Source organism: Terrapene carolina, unplaced genomic scaffold (assembly GCF_002925995.2).
Source record: "Terrapene carolina triunguis isolate 2854851 unplaced genomic scaffold, T_m_triunguis-2.0 Scaffold30, whole genome shotgun sequence".
In the NCBI taxonomy this organism is placed as follows: domain Eukaryota; kingdom Metazoa; phylum Chordata; order Testudines; family Emydidae; genus Terrapene; species Terrapene triunguis.
In genome coordinates, this window is record NW_020664381.1 from 9,476,423 (window position 1) to 9,493,080 (window position 16,658).

A 16,658-nucleotide genomic window follows, 5' to 3' on the forward strand; every position below is an offset into this window, starting at 1 on the left:
ATGTGAATATACATTCCTGTGCATGTTTTCAGAAGGTGAGGAATAGGTTCAGACATGTTAAAGCCTGGATAAAAAGTGATAATATAATTTCCTCTTCCATTCCCACAGCTGGGTGTAGATAAGACACACCAAGCTTTTGTTTGTAACCTTTTCCCTACCTGGCCTGCTGCAGGTTCCGTATTTTGAAACCTCTAACGTTTCTGTTCGATGAGAGTACTCTACAGAGCTGCAGCCATGTAGATCATATTCTCCATTTTGCTTTGCTGTTGTGTTTCTGTCGTGCTCAGCCATGTTTGAAATTCAAATTCATAAATAAACAATGAATTTAAACTAAATTAATTCATTATTGTGTATCTTGCTATTTTTGTTTGGCTAGCAAGCGGTTAAAGCAACACTCCCACCTCAAAAGTGAACTACACCTCTACCTCGATATAACGCGACCCGATATAACACGAATTCGGATATAATGCGGTAAAGCAGTGCTCCGGGGGGGCAGGGCTGCACACTCCGGTGGATCAAAGCAAGTTCGACATAACGCGGTTTCACCTATAACGTGGTAAGATTTTTTGACTCCCGAGGACAGCGTTATATCGGGGTAGAGGTGTATGTTCAAACACACTGCCAAAAGGCTGTGCTAGGAAGAGCCTAACTTTTTGGATAGTTGTTTGTTCTTACCTGACTCGGTTGTGCTATTCAAGAAATCATGTTTTCACCACATCAGAATCTGGCATGGTAGTTCTGAAATGATATACCATAAATCTTTTTAATGCCACATTTACAATTTTATATGTATTTTATGTGTGTGTATATGAACACACACACACACACTCCCTTTATGTGTGAACATATATGTGGGCGTTTTATATTTTTATATACATAGACCACAAAATAATAAATAGGAAAAAAAACCAACACAATGGTGGGCAGCAGAGGCAGGGGAGCCCATAAATCAAATGGCTCTCCTTGAAAGAGTAGCGATAGGTGAATAAGCAACATAATAAAATAAGAAAAAAATGGAAAATGAAAGAAAGAAAGAAAGACATCTATTAAATCTACATCACTGTGCTGTTATGGAGCCTATGAATGTCTTTTTTTTTTTTTTTTTTTAAAGATTCCTCATAAGATAGAAATTGAAGAGTTTAAAACTGTACAAAGCAATGCCCTGGGGACAATGAGGAGACAATAGAGACAAAAGGGGGTACCAAGAGCACAAAAATACCAGGGCAGAATATGGCTACTTCCTAGGAGTGGTGGAAAACACTAGTAGAGTTGAGGATAATAAAGCTAGACTCTATATGTGGTGAATTCTCTTGTCCAACTTCATACACGTCCCACCTTGTAACAGAAGCTATTCTGTGGTCAAGGACTGGGAATCAGATCTGGATCCTATTCCCAGTTCTGCCACAGACTTTCTGCGTGAATCTGAATAAATCACTTAATCTTTCTTTTCCTCAGTTCCCCATCTGTGAACTGGGGCTAATACTCCCTACCTCACATGAATATTGCGAGGGTAAATTAATTAATGATTTTGAGTTATTCAGACACTGTAGGAATGGGGCCATATAATTACCGAGTTGGACAGAAGAATTCAGTGGCATTAGTTCAGTTATTTGCAAGAGGAAAAACAATGTGTCTTAAGTGCTTGCAGGGTTGGGTGTGTGGCACTCATTTATCTTTCTGCCTGATGTCAATTATTTTGTATTTTCTCCCCGGGGTGCTGAGTAACTCTCAAAGTTAGGCTTATTAGGAGAGCTTGTATGCAACTTGTGATTATAAGTGATAAGCTGCAATATTATCAACCCCAAATGTTAAAAAATTATGAGTCAGGCCTCAAAGTCATGCAAATTAAAAACAAACAAATAATACAGCTTTTTATTTGGCTTCTGATGTCTGAGCCTGGAGGGTTCACACTTTCCAGCTTTACTCCGCAACCATAAAGGCTAGAAACTTCCTTTAAACAATATTTTTTAACTAATAAAAGCTGGGATTCTTCACCAGTCACATGACCCCAGGGCTTTCAGAAAAACAGCAAATATCATGAGGCTTATGATAAAATCGTGAGAATTGCGAACTCTGAATTTGAGAGACCAGAATTAAGTTATTTAGCTATTCATAAGAAGCAAATTTGTTTTGCCCCATTCTCTCTCTCTCTCTCTCTTTTAACATTATAATATTTTTATGAAAAAGAGCACTCTAGAATTATACAAACAGTTGCCTATAAATTCAAGACTAGTGGATTTTTAATGTTATAATGATTGTAGGCTAATCTTGACATAAAACCATATTTGTCTTTTTTTTAAACCAAGGGCCAAATTCTACCCCATTGACCCTTTGCTGTCCAGTGAAATCAATACAACTACTCACAGAGTAAGGTACTACTCAGCATGAATAGAAGTGGTGGAATCTGGCCCCAAATTATTTCCCCAGCTATCATCATAATGGTTTTTTTGTATTTTAAAATTATTGAAGAATCTCCAATTAAAATCACACCTCTCTTGTGATCTAATATGCTAATAAATATTTGAACATCCTAAATGATGTCCCATGTATCAACTGATGGAGCAGGATTTGAGATTATTGTAGGATACGTATCATTCTTATTTTAAGTGTTAAATGACTTTTTTTTTTCTAATTTGGTTAATCATATAAGGTATTCTCTAGCTACTCACACATTTCAGACTTAATTCTGAGATTTAATAATTAACCCTTAATGGCCTGTAAATCTGTGTAAGATTTCAAAGAAAGGAAGCCAATAAACTATGTCTCTATTATAAATCTAAGCCCCCAGATCAAGCAAACAGCATAAACCTCAGCAACAAATCACAGTTAGTGGATTTATTGTTTGCTATACCAAAAACTGTATAAATGTCAGTAGCTAATTGCAATCTTACATATATCACTCTGGGGGTGCATAGTGGTGCTTGGGCATATTACACAAGTTGGAATTAAAGATCACTTTTCTCCAACCGAGAAGTGATCTAACAGAGTCCTCTTCTGAACATAAAGCAATGACACAATTTTCTGTAGAGGAACAACACGTTTGGTTGCTTTTTGGATGCCTTATATACATATCATTACTGTGGGAATTTGATGTGATAGCAAAAGATGTTAGGTGAGATGTCAACATGGATTGATTAAAATTGTAGCAAGTGACATAACTGGAGATTTGTCTAAAGCATAACACTTTTTCATATATGAATTTTTTGGGAAGGAGTTTGAAGACAAAAAGGTACATGGGTATACTTTTGAGAAGAATGTGTGGAAGCCAGAATAGTGGTTCTCTTGTCTGTTATCCCTTTGTTGTTTTTGGTGTGGAAATAGGTGAGGGAAAGGGTGGAGGAAAGCTAGTTACTTCACTGAAGAATTTCCAGTTGCAAGCAAGTGAGCTAGTAATCAGCAAAGTTGATCCAAATTTCTGACTATTCAAACCACATTCTCTCTCCAAGGGCCTGATACACAAAGGCCTTTGAAGTCAATTTCCATCAAATTCATTGGGCTTTGGATCAAGCCCAAAAAGAAGACTGTAAGAGAGCTGTCTACGTACACACCAGCAAAGTTGCTGGACTACTTATGTGGCAACCTGTTCTGTGTTATACTGAAATTGGCTAACAACCTCTTATTGAAGAAAAATAAATTGTTTCAGCAGCGTGGGTGGGGGCTATTTTTCTGACATCTTAGGTTTCTGATGTATTTTGTTGTTGCTTTTGGAGTTGTTCATCTTCACTTTAGCCTGAAATTGGCAGTGCTGTGGCTTAGAGCATCAGCCATAGTGTAGCAAAAAGAGAATAATCATGTTGTGCCATGTTTGAACAACTAAACCCAGGGCTTCACTGAAGTGTCCAAACAATGAAATTCCACGTAACAGGGACTGGTGAAGAAAAGAACAGTTTTGCTCTGCTGTAGAACTGAAAGCACTAATAAGGCAGGTGTGAAAAGAAGCATAATGCTTCCCAAGCACAGGTGTGTAAAAGGGTAAGATTGAGGTCGTGTCTACATGAACGGTTCTGCTGGCATAGCTATATGCCCGTCAGGGATCACACCTCTTCACACCCCAGACGGATATCGCTATGGCAGCAGAAGTCAGCAGGTTAGCCCTGGCCTGGGTTATGGCACCCTCCTTAGATCTCTGCATCACATAGAGGTGTCTTTGTCTCTTTGACATAATGACTTCATGCACCAGAGGTAACTTTTCTTGCACCATATTTAATAGGATCAAAAGCTGTTTGGAAAATGGAGAAAATAAAATGTGAAATATTTTATTGGTTTTTCCTCCTTTCTGCTCCATTTCCCCCCCTCTTTCCCCTCTTTTTACATTTTGCTTCTGAAAAAGGGGGTTGGGGAAGGAAAAAAAGATGGAGACTTTTTTTTTTAATTAAATTTTCATTTTGGTAAAAAGTTGTTTTGACAAAAAAATTTTGCATTTGAAAAATTTCACCTTGCTCTAATACAGTGTGAAGGGGCAGAGGGGTGAGGGTTTGCACTGGAGCCCGAGAGAGACTCTGCTGGGCTGCAAGCTGAACTTTCAAGTTTACAGAGGCTATTGCAGGTTCCCAGAACCTCCACAAGCCACCAGATGGTCATGTCTCTGTTTGATCTTCTAATCGGGATTTGAGAATTGCAATTATATGAACATGTGCAACAGCTGGAATCCTGTAAGATTGTGATCTTTTCAAAAGGGATATGAGGGTCAATAGGAGACCTGTACAAGACTGAAAAGTCTTCTTTTCTTTACATTCAAATGTAAAATCTCCTTTTGGTTTCTGCCTTGTCTTTTGGGATATTAGAAGTATTGCACAGGGTTTTCTTTTAAAGTGTGATTATGTTCCCAAAGACTGAAAAATGGCATCACCATCCTCTGCTTCCTGTTTGTCTTAGAATTTATATAGGATTACTGACAAAAATAAACTGTTACTTCTCTTTTAGCACTGTAAAAACAAATACAGCTATGGGCGGGTGGTGCTGGAACCCTTGATAGAGGGTGTAGTGTAAGAGGCTTTTGTGGAGGCTGTGACATGTGAGAGGAAGAAACTTTGATTTCAAAGTGTTAGAGAAAAAGAATAAATACAGAAGTCCACGGTGCTATGTTTAATACTCACACCAATGTAGTGGAATCTGTCTTCATGGTACAGTACCATTTGTTAAACTGGAGATTATCACTCATGCACGCACACACACTCACACCCACACACACCGACAAAAGTGCAGCAAAACTGCAACAGTCACTCCTCGATTTTAGGAATCCAGCCCTTTGTTTGCTTGTGTGCAGTTTGTATGAATCCAGGAGCTATTTCCACTTTAGGATGTGTTGAATAATTTGCATGTAACTTGAGTATAGGTGAATAGGAGCCGTTTGTACATATCCAAATATGGTTATGTATAGATTTACTCCAATTTATGTTTTCATTTGGGTTGGAAAAACTGCCACATAAAATATCAGTAGCTTTTCTCAGCTAATAAAATAATGTATCACTCTTTAAATTTAAAGTGAATGCTAGCTGTTTTTGTTTATTTTGGGTCACTTACCTGTGTGAGGCATTGAAATAATGAAATGACACATACCTTGCCAAAAATATAAACTGCTACATAGATATAAAGTATCCTCACCTGATGGAACTGCTGGTAATTTACTTCTCTGGCATTTCTAGTCAAAATGAAGAATTTTTAGAACCATTGTTGTAAATGGCAAAGAATGACTGCCCATGCAAAATGAATTTTAAAATTTCTTGACAAACGTGAAGTACACTAATATTATGGCACCATGTAATGTTTTGTTTGCTACAGGATTGTAACCTGCAGCAGCTTCTATATCTAAAAAAAGGATTCTTGACACAGAGATTCAGGTAGAACAGATTTTGCTGGTGACCTTATCGAAAAAAGAACTGCATCACAGCTGACACTATGCATCTCTCCATTAACTAGCTGGTTCTATATTCAGTCAAACAGAACCTATAATGGTATCTGTAATAGCACCATCCGCTGACTTCCCAGTAATGTTTCACGCCCTTCTATTTGAAGATAAAGAGAACCTATCAGACCGGATCTTGCAATATGGAAATCTGAGTGGCGCAAAGGAGCCGGAATGTGGCCATAACTGTAATTGTAGTATGCCGTAATTGTCATTCTCCCCTCCCACCCTCGCAGGCAGGAACGGTCTCTGCTGGCGTAAAGCTGCACCAGCTGCCTCCTCACTCCAGCATAGAGGATGCGTTAGGGAGAGTCATGTTTGGGCAGGATGGTTCACAGATCTGCTTAGCCAATTCTCAGCTGGTGCATGGTCTCTTAGGGACCATTCACAGCTGAAGTAATTTAGAGCAGCCCTAGGCCTTTCTGACTAATACTGAGGCAAGGGGAGCCATAACCAGTTCCCTAATGGTCTCTGTCTCCCTTGCATTAGCGGATCTCAGTGCTAGTGAGAATCTAGCACATTGAGTTTATTGTTACTAGATTTTTGAAATTTGCTAACACCCAATATTTCAAAACATTGCTACCACAGCCCACATAGGAATTCCTTAATAAATATTGATAATTCATTACTAACACATGGTTTTACATCTGGCCAGTCAGGGCAGCACATTAATTGTTAGTGTCTTTCAAATTCTCTGTGGATTCTGGATATAAAATGTTTTGTGTGGGCAGGGGTAAAATCCTCCGGTTGAACAAAACTGTCGTGTGGCCTGGAGATAGAAATTACTGTGTCAGAACCAGAATCAGTCAAACTGAGGTAAACTTGCGATAAGAACAAATTTCTCCAGCTATGTCCCAATGTTCCCCTGCTGTCAGTGTGTGCAAGATAGGATCTTGGTGTGAGTAGTTTGGCTTTGACAATGCCAGGTTGTTGCTGACCATCAGGGTTGTGAATGTATGCTCTTTCTCCTACCTGTAGAAAAAGGTAGGGGTTTTGTGTTATTGTAATATCTGGACTGGTGAATGTGTTCTTCTTTGATTGGTATGTTGATTGTCAAACCAGCAATATTCGGTCCTTTGCTTGACCTATTCTGCTCCGACGTGCCCCGAATGAATTATATTTATTATTCCAAATTTCAGTTGTTATGGAACCGCATGCCTTTCACTTTCACAGATGGGCTCCTGTTCATTCCTCACAGAATGTCCAGAACTCTTTTGCTTTACAGAGACACAAACATTTTTATTTTGGCTACTCAGCAAAGAATTTCCAGTACTGTAGACAACTAGCAAACTGTTGCAACCCTGATTGGTGTCATTTTCTTGTCCAATACAGGTAAACTGGATATGACAATTTGTTAGTCTCTAAGGTGCCACAAGTACTCCTGTTCTTTTTGTGGATATGACAATGTGAATGTATGCCTCAAATGTCTCCTCCATATTGTCATGCCCTGTCAGAAATAATCTGCTTAAGATACTAGTGACTGGCATATCCCTTCTAGGTTTGTGTTTAATCACAGTCATATTTTCTGCTAGTGCAATTTCATTCATAGCTTCGGTGGTGCTGCTGCAAGAGGTTTTTTATGATGGCCTCTAAAGGCTTGTGGTTAGATGCCATTGTAACTTTTTCTCCAGTGTACATTGATGGAGGTGCTCCCTGTGAGACAGCATTGCCTATATCTCTCTTTCAGTCTGTGCAGTTTATTTCTGTGGATGTGAGAGACTTCGATGTAGAAAACCCTGACTTCCCTTCTTACGGGGACACAGCCCCAGATCCTCACTTCGATATAGCCACCTGAACATTTCTTATGTGTGACTGTACTGCTTCTAAAAAAACAACGAGGAGTCTGATGGCACCTTAAAGACGAACAGATTTATTTGGGCATAAGCTTTCATGGGTAAAAAACCCACTTCTTCCACGGCCTCCATATCTGAGCACCTCACAATCTTCACTGTATTTATTCTGTGACAAAGTTCCTCCTCTATCTTGTTGGGTCCTGCGCTTATTGGCGGATTTTCTTGCCTCAGAGATTCACCATGTGGGTTGGGGAACAGCCCAGAGACCTTCCCCTCTGGAAGAACCCACAGTCCAGGTCAATTGGGAGGTTTGGGGGGAACCCAGGCCCACCCTCTACTCCGGGTTCCAGCCCAGGGCCCTGTGGACTGCAGCTGTCTATAGTGCCTCCTGTAACAGCTGCATGACAGCTACAACTCCCTGGGCTACTTCCCCATGGTCTCCTCCAAACACCTTCCTTATTCTCACCACAGGACCTTCCTCCTGTTATCGGATAACGCTTGTGCTCCTCAGTCCTCCAGCAGCACACCCTCTCACTCTCAGCTTCTTGCTCCCAGCTCCTCACACTCGCACCACAAACTGAAGTGAGCTCCTTTTAAAACCCAGATGCCCTGATTAGCCTGCCTTAATTGATTCTAGCAGCTTCTTCTTAATTGGCTCCAGGTGTCCTAATTAGCCTGCCTGCCTTAACTGGTTCTAGCAGGTTCCTGATTACTCTAGTGCAGCCTCTGCTCTGGTCACTCAGGGAACAGAAAACTACTCATCCAGTGACCAGTATATTTGCCCTCTACCAGACTCCTGTACCCCACTGGTCTGGGTCTGTCACAATTCTTACAACACCCCCACACAATAGAGACGTGCTGTTATGCCCAGTTTACAGATGGTGAACTAAGGCACAAAGAGACTAAATGATTTGGCCAAGGATGCACATGAAGTCTGTGATGGAACAGGGAATCGAACCCAGGTTACCAGCCAGTGCCCTATCCACTGGACCATTCTTCCTCTCATAGCTGGGCAGTGTCTTCCTACACTGGCAATTAGTTGCTTTATTTTGGTGAAGGCAGAATCTTACTGGGCATCAGATTGAAACTCAGAATCTTTCTTTGAGAGGTCCCCAAACACCCCCCAAAACTTCTGCAAAGTGTGGAATAAACTTAAAAGTAAATCACCACCCTTGATACTTTGCTTAGCTCAACACGACTTTTCAGTGGCCTTATTTCAGTAACTGCTGGTACTTTAGTGCTTTTTGTGTCTTACGTAAATAGCTTTTATATAGCTGAGCAAATGCAACCAAAATACTGAAGTTGTTCTGATCATGCATTTGCTTGGATTTAACTTGACTCCTTTTTCTTTAGATCTCTCGAATGCCACATGTGGGGCTTCTTATCCCTCCATAGTATTCATTTTTTACTCTGTGTTCTGTATCTCTCTTACTGTGAGTAGTACTGTCACAGCCTAAGCTTCATTAGGTACTGGACATTTGTGCGTTTATCACTTAAGCAGCTATTCTCTTTCTATTTGACATTTTAAAAATTGTCTTTTATGTGACTACTTTGGTTGTTGTCTTTGATATGTTTGGCACTCTGCTGTACTGATATGTATCAGCTGTTCTCTGTTCACTTGTCACAAGAAAAAAGTATGTTTCAAGTTAATTTTAATAATAATACAGAACTTTAAGATAAATGAACTACAGCCAACTCTTATTTTACCTACACTTTGGGGTATTTTTTTTGTTTTTGTTTTGAGAAATCCAATTGACTATCTATAAACATGTAGACGGGCCAATAGCTACCTTAACTACACCAGAGAAGGCAGAACAGGTCCTGCCACTCTTTCTCATTTCCTGCAGCTCCTCCTGTGGCTTAACATTGGTCTCTGCTTCCAAGGGCAGATTATGAAAGCCCCCACTTCCCAGGAAGGGGCACACAAGCTCCTTTTAACCTGCACAAGGGCTCCAGGGAATTCCCATGTTTTACTTGTGGCTTACAATTTGAAATTAGTTTTCAGAGTAGCAGCCGTGTTAGTCTGTATCCGCAAAAAGAACAGGAGAACTTGTGGCACCTTAGAGACTAACAAATTTATTTGAGCATAAGCTTTCGTGGGCTACAGCCCACTTTATCAGATGCATAGAAAGGAACATATAGTAAGAAATATATATACATACAGAGAACATGAAAAGGTGGAAGTAGTCATACCCACTGTAAGAGGCTAATGAATTAAGATGAGTTATTATCAGCAGGAGAAAAAAAACTTTTGTAGTGATAATCAAGATGGCCCATTTTAGACAGTTGACAAGAAGGTGTGTGGATACATAACATGGGGAAATAGATTCAATATGTGTAATGACCCAGCCACTCCCAGTCTCTATTCAAACCCAAGTTCATGGTATCTAGTTTGCATATTAATTCAAGCTCAGCAGTTTCTCGTTGGAGTCTGTTTTTGAAGCTTTACTGTTGCAAAATTGCCACCTTTAAGTCTGTTACTGAGTGGCCAGAGAGGTTGAAGTGTTCTCCTAATGGTTTTTGAATGTTATGATTCCTGATGTCAGATTTGTGTCCATTTATTCTTTTGTGTAAAGACTATCCTGTTTGGCCAATGTACATGGCAGAGGGGCATTGCTGGCACATGATGGCATATATCACATTGGTAGATGTGCAGGTGAGCGAGCCCCTGATGGCGTGGCTGCTGTGATTAGGTCCTATGATGGTGTCATTTGAATAAATATGTGGACAGAGTTGGCATCGGGCTTTGTTGCAAGGATAGGTTCCTGGGTTAGTATTTTTGTTGTGTGGTGTGTGTGGTTGCTGGTGAGTATTTGCTTCAGGTTGGGGGGCTGCCTGTAAGCGAGGACAAGTCTGTCTCCCAAGATCTGTGAGAGTGAGGCATCATCTTTCAGGATAGGTTGTAGATCTTTGATGATGCACTGGAGAGGTTTTCGCTGGGGGCTGAAGGTGACGGCTAGTGGCGTTCTGTTATTTTCTTTTTTGGGCCTGTCCTTTTCGTACGTTGCACTGCTTCTCTTCTACTGCATAAGTCCTTGCTGATTTGCCCTCCGGGAGGGAGGGAGATTTTCCCACCATTAATAATGGGAGGAGGAGGAAGGGAGGGAAACTGAAAATACATAAAGATACTCTTGAAAACAATTTAAAAAAAATCCTGAGAGTTACTCAGATACTACAGTATAAAAATAACAGAGCACTGAAAAGGTAGCTTTTCCCTTCACTGGCTACTTGTTCTCCTTCTCCACAGATTCACCACCATGCCCCCATGGAACCTTGTTAACACCATTTTTCTGGTTTTGTTGACTTTAACTGTGATTCGAGGATGTTAACTGTCAGTTATTATTGAGATTGCAGGTCTCCTGAGAGGGCTCATTTTTGTTTCTATTTATAGATTTGTGTAGGAGTGTTGTTCGAGCTGGAGGAATAATTTATTTGACTAGTTTAGCTTCATTTTCTGTTAGTGATTTCTTCATGAACTGACCGTGATTTTCTTCGAATGGAGTCATTATTCAACATTTATTTTCCAAATAGCTCCCATGGAAAATGTTGAGTCTTGTGGCTTGCTAGTGAGCAGTTTGTTTCAAATGTTTGAAATTCCAGCTCAGTTGGTCAATTTTGATTAGACATGTATCACACTTCTCTTCTCTGGCTGGATGAGCATATTCCTTCAGGTCAGGTGCTAATCGGCTAAAAGTTAAAACATCACTTCAATGAATATTTGCTAATATTTGTTTAAAATTCACTGTTTCCACAACCAGCAGGCTGGTTTGCTGGAATATTTACCAAAAGAAAACACAGACGCGGCATAAGCACATCAAACTGAACTTATTTAAAAATCAGCTAGACCATGCAGTGCCTTGCTGCCGAGCTTGGAGCCTCAGTGCTGTGCATAGTCTCATTGACTTAAAGTCACCACTCATGTTAGTGAGCTCTTTGCATGGTAGTGAAGGGACATGGCCTCTAGTTACAATTAAAGGGTAAATCTCCACTCCATTACACTGGCTTTGCATCAGAATTACACTGGCATAAAACTGGTGTGGTGGTACGGAGAATGCAGCCCAAAGTTACTTATTGATATTGAGTATTTTCTATTTGAAATGGCTATGTGGTGTCCTCCATCAATCTATATAAACTGTGGAAGTTTATAATAGAATTATTGTGGGCTTCATAGAGTGGGATGATGGGTTGGGCTAATTATTAGTTTGTCTCACATCTGTAGATGTACTTTTGAAATGTTACTACTGTCTAAAAATGTCTTTGTATTATAAAATAAGGAAGTGAAAATATAATTGAAAAATGTTTTTAATTCTCATAGCCATCTCTGAATGACAAGAAGTAATGGGAGTAATTCTGCAGCAAGGGAGATTTAGGTTGGATATTAGGAAAAACTTTCTAACTATAAGGGTAATTAAGCTCTGGAATAGACTTTCCAGGGAGGTGGTGGAGTCCCCATCATTGGAAGCTTTAGACCATCCCTAACGGGGCTCTCTGTGGTTCACATAATATTTACATGTTATTATTATTTATTATTATGTAATCCCATATTTCAAAGTTCTGCACTTCTGTTGACAGTTCATGAGCCCTTTCATTCTCCTGTACCTGTATTGGTTCTTTGGTACCAACAGGAAGTAATGTTATTTTTGTTAGTAAGTCAGCAGATACACCTCTACCCTGATATAACGCGACCCGATATAACACGAATTCAGATATAACGCGGTAAAGCAGCGCTCCGGCAGATCAAAGCAAGGTCGCTATAACACGGTTTCACCTATAATGTGGTCAGATTTTTTGGCTCCCGAGGACAGCGTTATATCGGGGTAGAGGTGTATAACCCTGGGTACATGTAGCTAGCAAATGTGATGAATAAATTGCTGCTATTTTTATATAGTCACCTTTCTGACTATAACCTCATTTTTAGGCACCTTACATCCAAAGACACTGGGTTGATGGTTGCAATGTCAGTGGCCTAATTTTTAGCGCACACAATTTAAGTGGGAATTTTGGCTGCTCATCCTCTTAGAAATCATGTGGCCTGATTTTTCAGGATACTTTTTCATAGTCATTAAATTAATACTCACAAGTTAATTTGGCCCGAATACCGCAAAGAACATTGACTCAAAGGGGGCTACACTAGTGAGTAAAAGTTATGTACATGTATGCATGTTTCCAGGAACCAGGTCTGAGACTGCAAATTTAAGGTATTTTTTAAACAAGTAGTTTGAAAAACTACATTTCAGATTCATTTTTTTGTTTGTTTTTTTATTTTAACTTTCCCTGTAGTTGTTTATGACCGAAACATCCGCATTGAACATAGTCACTGACAAGTGTGTACTTTTGGGTCAGTAAAAGCACATCCATACCATGCGCATCACTGTGTTATGTCATGCCCGTGAATAGGCCGTCAACACCCTGCTTGGTTCCACGCTCCACTAACGCTGTAGTGTCCAGCAGAGCACTGAGCAAATATGCTGTACGGGGGGACGCTGCCCTATAGAGGGAATGAAGTCACCGGTACTGAGGGCTAGTCTACACTAGAAGTGCTACAGCAATGCAGCTGCACCCTGTAGCGCGTCTGATGGAGAGAGCTCTCACATCGGCATACTAAAGCCAGAGGCAGTAGCTGTGTCGGCGGGAGAGCACTGTCCACGCCGGCGCTTCAGTCACTCACTGTAAGTTATATTGCTCAGGGAGGTGCTTATTCACACCCCTGAGCAACATAACTTATACCGACATAACTTATACCGACATAACATGTAGTGTAGACAAGCCCCAAGTTTCTGTTCAGAACCCAGCTGTTCCCTTTCATGAATGTGTGTGTCCCATTCCTTTTGCCTGTGGCGAATCATATCTCTTCTGTGCCACTCCTCCTGGGGAAGGAGCAGACCCCTTATTCCCATGAAGACCTTTCTGCCAGAAGTCAGAATCTGCCCCTGACTTGAGAATGTTGAAGAACTTCTGCTCTTGCAGAAAACCAAAGGGTGAGATGAAACAATAAACTGGTGGTTGGGGTGTTTTCTAAGGAGTATTAGAGGCAAAGTTAAATATTAAACTGATTTTTGGAAAAAAAATTGATTTTTGTGTTTGGAAAAGTTCCTTTGAATTAGTAATAATAACTAACAGGAGCTGACTCTACTGGAAAAGAATCACGAGATAATGATACATCCTCAAGGAAGCATGTGTGCACATGCATATTGATATAGATGTGGCTAGATATAAAGATAGATATAGAGCGAGACAGGGAGAGTAATCCAATTCCCCAAGTGGAAATACCCACTTGGATTTTTTCCCCTTAGAAAAAACAACTCTTTTCCTTTAAGCGTTTTAGTACTGAGATACTAAAAGAAAATTATTTGGTTAGGAGCAAAGACTTCATATGAAACAGTCAACATTATTATTATTACTATTATTTTAATTCTCATAAAAGTGACCAGGGTTCTGACCTTTTTTTGCCAAATTTCAGTTTGGAGCAGATTATTTCAGCTGAATAACAAACTCTTCAAAAACAACTTGAGAATGAAAAAGCTGATAATGCTGCACTACAGTTTAGTTTTCTTTTAAAATAACTTACTTGTGGCAAATATAGATACAGCAGGGGGGGAAAACCGAAGGTAAAACTTTTTTTTTTCTTAAAAAGTAAAGCATGTTAAACATACGATTATTTCCTACATATGAGACGCAGGTGGAAGGACACTTGTCTGTAGGACCTTGTTTTCCATTAAGAGTCCAGCCTTGTAAATTATTGTCAGCTGGCATGATAATGAGTCCATTTCAATATAAATGAGCTTCATTTTATTAATTTCTGCCAGCTCCTGAGCAATACATGAACTTCTTTTCAGCTCTCAACCAGCAGCTTGGGGGAGTGGGGAGTACGAGGGAGACATAAAGGATAAGGAAGAAAATTAGAATTTTTTTAATTTAAAAAAGGAGTTGGTAACTCTCACTTCCTTTTGAGAATCCAGCCAAGCGAGGATAAACATTTACTACCAAGTTGCTCTAACAACATGAAGGGCATCACTGACCTATTCTGAATTCATTGTTCTTGTAATCTTTTGAAAATATGTAAAACCCATGTAATAACTCTGTTTGCAATGCTTTTTGATGATCCACTTCTTTCATTTGCCTCTTCGCCTTGCCACGTGGCTGCATAAAGGAAATGTAATGACTTCAGGGCTTGATCCTGGAAAGCACCGAGTACCCAAAACGCCCACGGAATTTACAGTACTCAGCATCTCACAGGATTGGACCATAAGGGTACATCATCTGCAGCTGGGAATGGGCTTTCCAACGTGGGAAGATGGACTCGTGCTAGCAGGGCTCGAGCTAGTGCGCTAAAACCAGCAGTATGGACGTTATGGCTCGAGCAACAACCCAGCCCCCTGGTTCTGAGCTTGGGTAGCTAGCCTGAGACTCCACTGGAGCTGCCGTGTCCACACTGCTATTTTTAGCATGCTAGCACGAGTCTATCTACCTAAGCGGGGAGGCTTGCTCCCAGCTGCAGTGTAGACATACGCTAGTGTCTAAGGAACACGTGGCAATGAACTTTTAAATGGCATCAGGCCAAGGCACAGTCCAGGAGTTTGATCCTGCGCGCGTGTGTGCATGCACATACGCACACACACACACACACACACAAAAGTAACTTCAGGATTATTCACCTGTGTAAGTTAGTGCAGCAGCATCTCCTAGTCTGTTCCTTTAGTGTGCATAGTTTACCTCACAATATACTCTGTGTGTGTAAATTTTCTGTAATCTCTGACTCCTTTCTAAAATTGTTCATTATACCAGTGCTTGTATTGCTGTCTATTTTAGTAAATTGTACAGATTGAACTATTGTTTTGTGTAAAAAAAAAAAAAGAGTCAGGACCTCTTCCTTAACCTAACTGAAAGCCATCTTCAAGCAGAAAGAAATACAAAATAGCCATGCGCAGAATTCTGAGGGGAGTGTTGAGTATCTTTTATGAGGGACCCTGTTTAATTGCTTTTCTCTCTCCCACCCCCTCAAAAACCAACCAATCAAAACTAGAAAACCCAATACAAATGTAATTTTTCTGAGCTGTCACTGAGACCCTCCAGTCCTGTATCATTCTGTTTCCCTCAGCAGTCTCTTGTCAATTTCTATAAGATTCTTTATTATAAAAAGTGGTAAGAAAATGAATGGAGTTCATACCTCGGTTTGGCTTCATAAAGTGTTAGACTGAGGTTTTCAGTGATTCTGGTATTGTCAGATTTTATATATATATATAATTTAAATACAGAATTTAAGCACTGTATTATATAATGTTTCTTAGGTAAGTGATGAAAATAGGACTTGGCAGAAAATGTCCTCCTTTCTAACCATTTTTGCTAATCCTTTGCCTATTTCTCCTCCCCCCCCCGCTCTCTCTCACTAGGTTTTTGGCATATATTCATAGACTCTGACGAGACAATAATGGAGGCGCTGAGTGGCAGGTGCTGACAGATTCTGTGGTTCCAGTAACTGTTCATTTTGATATCATTTGCAATTCTATACATCTAAATGCCACAGTTCTCTTGGGGAAAGTTGCATTGGCTACCAATATTGCCTTGTAAGGTACGTGTGTGTCTATGTATTTTCTTTGGAGTTTGCTGTGTTGTGTATTGTTTGTGGGAGGGGAAAATTTGGAAAAACTGCATGTTGTTTATAGTTTAGAATTTCTATCAAGCAGCTACTGATGACATCCTTTCCTCCCTCTCCCTCCTCACCTCCCACTTCCTCACCCTGCTTTTGAATTGCTTGCAGGGCCTTTTTGGAGTACATCCCATGCTTTAACTTATTTAAAGTGGATTATAAAAAGAAATGTCTGACTAAAAAGCTCTTAATTCAAAACAATGAAATATCCCATTGCAGTTTCTGAGAAACTCAAAGGTATAAGATTACTCTGGAACTTTAATCTCTTTTGGGAAAAAAAACCTTTTAATTGCCGTAAAATGTGTGTATTCCT

At 40.0% G+C, this 16,658-nt stretch overlaps 1 protein-coding gene across 1 annotated transcript in view; it reads left to right on the forward strand.

Moving 5' to 3' along the window:
- Positions 1-16,658, forward strand: part of LOC112104509 (T-lymphoma invasion and metastasis-inducing protein 1) — a 233,305-nt gene that overhangs the window by 113,194 nt on the left and 103,453 nt on the right. Inside the window, exon 3 of the mRNA XM_029911499.1 lies at positions 16,089-16,267. The gene's annotated coding sequence lies outside the window, so the exon portion shown is untranslated. The remainder of the gene's footprint in view (positions 1-16,088; positions 16,268-16,658) is intronic.